Source organism: Nicotiana tabacum, chromosome 1, assembly GCF_000715075.1.
Source record: "Nicotiana tabacum cultivar K326 chromosome 1, ASM71507v2, whole genome shotgun sequence".
In the NCBI taxonomy this organism is placed as follows: domain Eukaryota; kingdom Viridiplantae; phylum Streptophyta; class Magnoliopsida; order Solanales; family Solanaceae; genus Nicotiana; species Nicotiana tabacum.
Genome location: NC_134080.1, coordinates 58,334,619 through 58,343,067, shown reverse-complemented (window position 1 = coordinate 58,343,067; position 8,449 = coordinate 58,334,619).

The following is an 8,449-nucleotide window of genomic DNA, read 5'->3' as shown; positions in this document are numbered from 1 at the left end:
AAATTCAAATACAACTACACAAATATTAATTAACACTTACAACAATTAACACACAAATTAAAACCTTAAAATAAAATCACACAATGACAACAAATAAAATAAAATGCATATTTTATCCTAAAATGCATACAACATGTATTTTTATTATATATTTTTTTGTATTTTTCAATTAACTACAACAAGGTAAACATTTACGGACAAAAACACAAATAATTATCCAACAATGCCACGTAAATCCTAAAAAGATTGTACACCAAGAGAATTTTGTTTTATTTGATTTCTTTTGGAGTAATTTTCGTGAAGCAAAAATCACGTGCTCACAACTGCCCTCTTTGTCCGAAAACATGAAGGGTTTTCGTCCAAAGATAAAGTGAGCGGATATGAGCGATTTTTGCCTGTTGAAATACTCCGTGTGAAGCATTTTTGAAAAGGTTTAACCGAACCTTTGCTTCAAAGGTTTCCTACATATCCCTGGCTAAAAGGGAATCAGGTTAATGTAGTTCGGGAAGTTTTGGTAGCTGGGACTACCATGGAACTATAATTTGGTTGTTACTGCTGCTGCATGTTGTTGCTACTGCTTACCGATCTCCTTATTACACCGTGCCAAAAGAAAACAAGAAGTTAGACTAAACTAGGAATTACAAAATCTTATCTATCTTCCACTTGCTCTAGTTGTCTTGCTTTCTTGTTGACTTGTGTTTCCTCTGGTGCTTTTCTTTCAAAAACTATTGGGGATGACACTGGCCTTTTGCTTTTCTGAACACAAGTTTTATTATTTCGCTCTGTCTGCTGGGGACACTGCTTCCTACATTAAAGCTTGTTATGCTGGGGATTTTTGTTGTAACCCTCCTCATTACTGACTTCTGATTTGATCTTGAAATGTATTCCTCTATTCTGCAGGCGGGCTCCTGACTCCAATCTTAACTTTTGAAAGATGACACAACCTCCATTCTCCAGGCGGGATCCTGACTTCAACAACTTAAAAATATAACAACCTCCATTCTACAGGCGGGCTCCTGACTTCATCAGCAACTTAAAAATAATTCAGCCTCCATTCTCCAGGCGGGCTCCTGACTTCATCAACAACTTAAAAATAATTCAGCCTCCATTCTCCAGGCGGGCTCCTGACTTCATCAACAACTTGAAAATAATTCAGCCTCCATTCTCCAGGCGGGCTCCTGACTTCATCAACAACTTGAAAATAATTCAGCCTCCATTCTCCAGGCGGGCTCCTGACTTCATCAACAACTTTGAAAATAAATCAGCCTCCATTCTCCAGGCGGGCTCCTGACTTCATCAACAACTTGAAAATAATTCAGCCTCCATTCTCCAGGCGGGCTCCTGACTTCATCAGCAACTTTGAAAATAAATCAGCCTCCATTCTCCAGGCGGGCTCCTGACTTCATCAACAACTTGAAAATAATTCAGCCTCCATTCTCCAGGCGGGCTCCTGACTTCATCAGCAACTTTGAAAATAAATCAGCCTCCATTCTCCAGGCGGGCTCCTGACTTCATCAACAACTTGAAAATAATTCAGCCTCCATTCTCCAGGCGGGCTCCTGACTTCATCAGCAACTTTGAAAATAAATCAGCCTCCATTCTCCAGGCGGGCTCCTGACTTCATCAACAACTTGAAAATAATTCAACCTCCATTCTCCAGGCGGGCTCCTGACTTCATCAACAACTTGAAAATAATTCAGCCTCCATTCTCCAAGCGGGCTCCTGACTTCATCAACAACTTGAAAATAATTCAGCCTCCATTCTCCAGCCGGGCTCCTGACTTCATCAGCAACTTTGAAAATAAATCAGCCTCCATTCTCCAGGCAGGCTCCTGACTTCTTTAACTTGAATCATCTTCTTTCAACTTCTTCCCTCAAAACTGGTGTCTTATTCCTCCGAAAATTGCTGGGGACAACACCGATGTTTTATTCACAACTATGTTATTTTCCTTCTTCACAGACTACTTCCTTTAAAGCTGGTGCCTTCCTTCCACTTGGAACTACTTTCCTCAAGCTGGTGTTTTCACTTCTCTGAAACCTGCCGGGAATAACACTGCTGGGGAATCATATTCCTTCTTTAAGACTAGTTACTTTCCCCCCTTTAACAATGGTGGGGATGGTACTGATTCACGGACCACTAGCCTTAGAACTCGGGTTATCTTGCTTCTTCCAAGATTGCTTTCTTTAAAACTTGTATCGCCTTTTCCCGTATAATGCTGGGGATTTCACTTCCTTCAAAACTTGTGTTATCTTCCATCTTCCCCAAGTGGCTATCTGATTTCAAGAAAATTTTCGCAATGAGAGAAAATTTTCTGCCCCAGTTTGATAATCTTCTTTGTGACCCTGTCTTTCTGCTGTCAATAATATTTCCTTTCCCTGCTTAAAACCAAAGAAAAATTTGTTAGTTTAAAACGGGGCGAGTGGTCGTGCCACTTCTGTTGGGGATGGTTTTTCTCTTTTCTTTTCCTTGCTTTGCTATAAAACTTGCTGGGGAGGATATTGTTTGCTGAGGATGATACTCCTGCTGGGGATGGTTTTTCTTTTCTCTTCCTTCCCCGCTCTGTGTTGTTCGACCATTGTGGAACTTGGTCGAGAATCTGTCGGAGTTGTTCCTGTATCTCGCAAATCTGCTGGTGATCCTCTTGGAATTTGATCCATAACTTTTCAACTATTGTTCTTTCTGTTTTTCTCTAACTCCCCCTGGAAATTTGGTCCTCTTGGGCTCTAGACCCATTCATTATTTGGTCTTGCGACCAACTTCTTTTCGCTTTGTCGCCTTATCCTTGGCCTGTCCTATTCGTATTTTGCTTTGCACCATTTTGGCAACTGGTAGTAAGCTCTGAAAATCCTTTTCAAAAACAAACTTGGGGAGGTAAAGTCTTTAAACCAAAAAAATGAAAAAGTGATAATTTAAAAAAAAAATAGAAAAAGAAGAAGTCTTTCTGAACAAATACTGGGGAAAAAGAAAGAAAATATCTTATCTGAAATAATATAACCGATTCCAACGATAATGTCGTGCATTCCGGATTAATCAACCCAATCTATTTGTATCAATCAATCTTTCAGATAGCCTCATCCTGTCGGGGATAAATAAAACACTCAACTCTTTGCCAACCGCGGATCCTTTCCGCCAATCTTGTCTTGTCGCCTCATAGTGCCCTTCAAGGGGTTTTCACTAATAGGACTCTCTCATTTCTCTCAACTCCTGTCGCCTTATGGTGCCTGTGGAGGTTTTCATCGATAAGACTCTCATTTTATTTTATTTTTCAGCTGGGGATTAGAGTGTTGCCGATATGACTCTCTCTGCTGGGGATTCTTTTCGGCTATCAATTCATTTCCAGTTTATGGTCCTCTTCTTTGCTGGGGATCGGGGGTTATCCCCGACTTCCGTTTGCATGACTTTGCACTTCTTGGATACTGATCGGGAGGTCTTTTTTGGACATCAATAGGGGTTTTCGTGTCTGGCTAAAAGAAAAGGCTATCAAAAATTCAAAAATAATTTTGATGGGTGAAACATTACAACTCTTGGAATCAAACCTCTTTTGAAACTTTAAAACATAACTTCTGCCCCAGTTTTCTTGCTTGGGGGATTTTTTTTGTTACACTATGACCGAGCCGTGAGGCGCCTACGTATCCTTCTTTGAGGAATCAGGTCAAACGTAGTTCCCAATTCCTTTGTTTTTCTTGTGACTTTTTCCTTTGTCTTTACTATCATTATTTTTCTCCTTTTTTTTCATTTTAGTTACTGATTCCAAAAGAGGGATATGAAAAAAATAAATAAGGCTCAAAAGGGGAAGCAAAGGATAAAGTGTTTGGATATAAGAAAGAATTGCCTCCGTCATTTCATTCTCCGATAAATGCCAACCACAAACAAACAACAATTACAATCAAAAGAAATCATACATAATACCTCTTAACTGCGTCGGAATTGATAGCCATATCGACGCATTTCTCGTCGATATCTGTTAAACATAAAGCGCCATTGGACAATACTTTGGTTATAATGAACGGTCCTTGCCAATTCGGGGCGAACTTGCCTTTTGATTCAGCCTGATGTGGCAGGATTTGTTTCAACACCTGCTGCCCTACCTCAAATTTTCTGGGGCGCACTTTCTTGTTGTAGGCTCTCCATTCTCTTTTGATATAACTGGCCATGACACACATCTGCCAACCTCTTTTCATCAATCAGGTTCAACTGCTCCAATCGGGTTTTGATCCACTCGTCATCATCAATCTCAGCCTCAGTGACAATCCGAAGGGATGGAATTTCAACTTCCACAGGTATTACTGCTTCGGTTCCATATACCAACAAATAAGGGGTTGCACCTACTGAAGTCCGGACGGTAGTGCGATATCCCAACAACGCAAATAGTAATTTTTTATGCCATTGTCTGGATCCTTCTACCATCTTACTCAATATCTTCTTGATGTTTTTGTTGGCTGCTTCAACTGCTCCATTTGCCTTAGGACGATAGGGTGTGGAATTACGGTGTATAATCTTAAACTGTTGGCATACTTCTTTCATCAAATTGCTGTTAAGATTAGCACCATTATCCGTGATGATCACTTTTGGGACCCCAAATCTACAGATGATATGGGAGTGAACAAAATCCACCATTGCTTTCTTGGTTACCGACTTGAAAGTTTTAGCTTTAACCCACTTAGTGAAATAGTCGATGGCCACCAGAATGAACCTATGACCATTGGTAGCTGCCGGCTCAATAGGTCCAATGACATCCATGCCCCATGCAACAAATGACCATGGCGCTGACATTGCATGCAATTCTGTCGGCAGAGAATGAATCAAATCTCCGTGTATCTGACATTGATGCTATTTCCGCACGTAATTGATACAATCACGCTCCATAGTGAGCTAATAATACCCAGCTCGAAGAATCTTCTTCGCCAATACATATCCGCTCATATGTGGCCCACAAACTCCAGCATGTACTTCTGTCATAACTGTCGTGGCTTGACTGACACCTATACATCTCAGCAATCCCAAATCTGGGGTTCTTTTGTACAACACTCCTCCACTGAGGAAGAATCCCCTTGACAATCACCGAATAGCTCTTTTTTGATCTCCGGTGGCCTGCTCCAGGTATATCCCCATCCTGAGGTACTCCTTGACGTCATAAAACCATGGCTCGCCATCCACTTCTTCTTCTATCATGTTGCAATAAGCATGCTGATCACGAACCTGAATGTGCAACGGGTCAACATGAATTTTGTCTGGGTGGTGCAACATCGATGCTAAAGTGGCCAATGCATCGGCAACCTCATTGTGAACTCTCGAGATGTGTCTGAACTACACTGATCGAAATCGCTTGCTCAGATCGTGCAAACATTGTCGATATGGTATGAGTTTCAAATCCCGTGTTTCCCATTCACCCTGAATCTGATGCACCAGGAGGTCCGAGTCTCCCAAGACCAAAACGTACTCCGGCCAGTCACTAACGTCTAAATCCTTTCAGATTTTTGACGCGTAACATCCCTAACCATGTGTTCTTACAAGAGAACACATGGTTAAGGATACTACGGTTCGTAATCACAAAGATTTTGGTTTAGGGTTTTGGCCAGAAATTCTTAGATCTAAGATTCGAGCCATTTCACAGTGATTTGAAGGAAAATAAACATGGATTAGTATTGAGGGAAGGCCGGGGTTTGTGTGGTGTGATTTTGGGCTGGTTTGGATAAACCTTCGATTTGACCGGAAACTTCAATCGAAGATTCGACGAGCTCCGGCCTTATTCGAGAAAAACTAATAACGGGAGTGGAAAGAGGGATTCATGGGGGTTTTGTGGTGTTAATCTGGGTTTGAACGGGGTAAGTGGCGTTCAACGCCGGCGAGGGATTTAGGGGCGGCGCGGATTTAGGGTTTGAGAGGATAGGTGAAGTGAGGAAGATGAGGCAAATGGGGTGGGGGGGGGGGGAAGTTTCGGACATTTATATACCAAACAACCTAGTTAGATCCGGACGTTGGATTGATGGGATCCAACGATCGTGGTTAAATGTTGGGGAAACGACGTCGTTTGGACTTACTAGGGACCGGACCGGGTTGGGGGTTTGGGCTGGACTGATTTGCAAGGGGTTTAGGGCGTTTGGGCCTGAAAATTCCAACGCATTGGCCCAACTTTGGGTCTTTAATAAGACCACTCTTCTACTCTTTATTTCTTTTTCCTTTTCTTATTTTTAATTACTTTCTTCTTCTTCTCTTTTTTTATTTTTTTAAAATTCCGATAAAGATGTAAAAACTAACATAAAATCCTAATTATTTCGAAACAAAGACTAATTAATTCCTAAAATTGCTTTAAAAAACTATTTCATGACAAACTCCCAATAAAAATCATTAAAATGCAAAAATGCACTAATTTGTTATTTTCATGTTTTGTTCTAAACGAATTAAACCTTAATTGATACTAAAAACCTAAAACTAAAACCTAAAAATGCAAAAATGCATATTTTTGTATTTTATAGGAATTAACATGTGCAAATAGAATGCAACAATTATCAGAAAATGACACCAATATGCACAAAAATTGTAAAAAAAATAAAGAAAAATAATTTTGTTTGGGATTTTGGGAATAATCATATTTAGGGCAAAAATCACGTGCTCACAGCTGCCCCTCTTTGCTTGAAAACATGAAATATTTTCGGGCAAAGATAAGTGAGCAAATACGAGCGATTTTTGCCCGTTTGAAAATTCCGTGTGAAGCATTTTTAAAAAGTTTGACCGCATCCTGCTTCGGAGGTTGCCTACATATCCTGGGCTAAACAGGAATCAGGTCAGTGTAGTTCGGGAATGTCTGGTAGCTGGGACTACCAGGAACTGTGATTGCACTGCGCTTGCTGTTGTTACTGCTGCTGTTACTGCTTGTTGTCCTCCCTTATTACACCACGTCAAAGATAAAAGAAGCTAAACTAACTATGCTCTATGAATTACAAAAATCCTATCTAAATTCTTCAAACTTGCTCTTGTACTTCCTTGCTGCCTTGTTGTCTTGTGTCTCCTTGTTGCCTCATTGTCTTGTTCTTTCTCGATAAAATTCCCCGTTGCTATTCCCCTAGGCGGACTCCCAACTTCTGAAACTTGAACTGTATGTATTCCTCTGTTATCCAGGCGGGCTCCTGACTTCACAATACAAATACAACAACGAAAACTTTCTGCCCCAGTTTGAAAACTGAGCACATGTTATTGGCTGAGATTTTAAAAACTAAAACTTGAATTATAATACCTCTATTCTCCAGGCGGACTCCTGACCTCCGAAACTTGAATTGCATGCCTCTATTCTTCAGGCGGGCTCCTGACTTCAAAATAGACAAAGAGATTGATTGAAAACTAAAATTGAATTATATCACCTCTGTTCTCCAGGCGGGCTCCTGATTTCGACTGCTTAAAATATTTAACACCTCCATTTTCCAGGCGGGCTCCTGACTGTTGAACTTAAAATTGAAACTACTCCTCTATTATCCAGGCGGGCTCCTGATTGCAAAAATTAAATTGTATGTCTCTATTCTCCAGGCGAACTCCTGATTTCAAAATTTAAATTGTATGTCTCTATTCTCCAGGCGGACTCCTGATTGCTAAAATTAAATTGTATGTCTCTATTCTCCAGGCGGACTCCTGATTGCTAAAATTAAATTGTATGTCTCTATTCTCCAGGCGGACTCCTGATTTCAAAATAAACAAAGAGATTGATGGGAAGCTAAAAACTTGAATTGTATCACCTCCGTTCTTCAGGCGGGCTCCTGATTGCTTAAAATCTGAATGGTATGTCTCTATTCTCCAGGCGGACTCCTGATTTCTGAATTTGAAATTGAACGTATTCCTCTATTATCCAGGCGGGCTCCTGACTGCTCCCAACAATTATGAACCTAAGGTGTTACTTCTCACTGTACCAAGGTATCTTACCCGGGTATATGAATTACGTCCTATTATCCAGGAAGGTCCTAACAACTTGCATTTATTCTAATCATGCAAACTTTGCAACCAAATTACATTCCCCTTATGGTATTCAGGATTATCTTGTATATAATCAAACCGCACTTTGCAACCAAACCTGATTACTGCTTGTTTTTCCTTCTTGGAGAATACCTTCTCAACGGCTAACTTTCTGCCCCTGTTACAATCAAAGAAAATTTCGTCAGTTTAAAATGGTGGTTAGTTGATGGCCTCCTTGCTGAAAAATCCTTCCACTGCCTTGCTTTGTGTTTACTGCCTTCCACGCACTGACCCTGAACTGCTTGACTTTCTGACCAACTTTTAAATTTCCCAACATCCGGCGACTCAAATGTTTTACACTCACGCTGTTATTTCATTTTTCTGACCTTTTGTTTAAGCTTTTGCCTTTCCCCACGACATTCCCCAATCATTTCACCGATGAAACTTCCGTTAATTCCCTGTATTCCACTTGACATCAAATTGTTTTTGACATGCTCTGACCACGTTG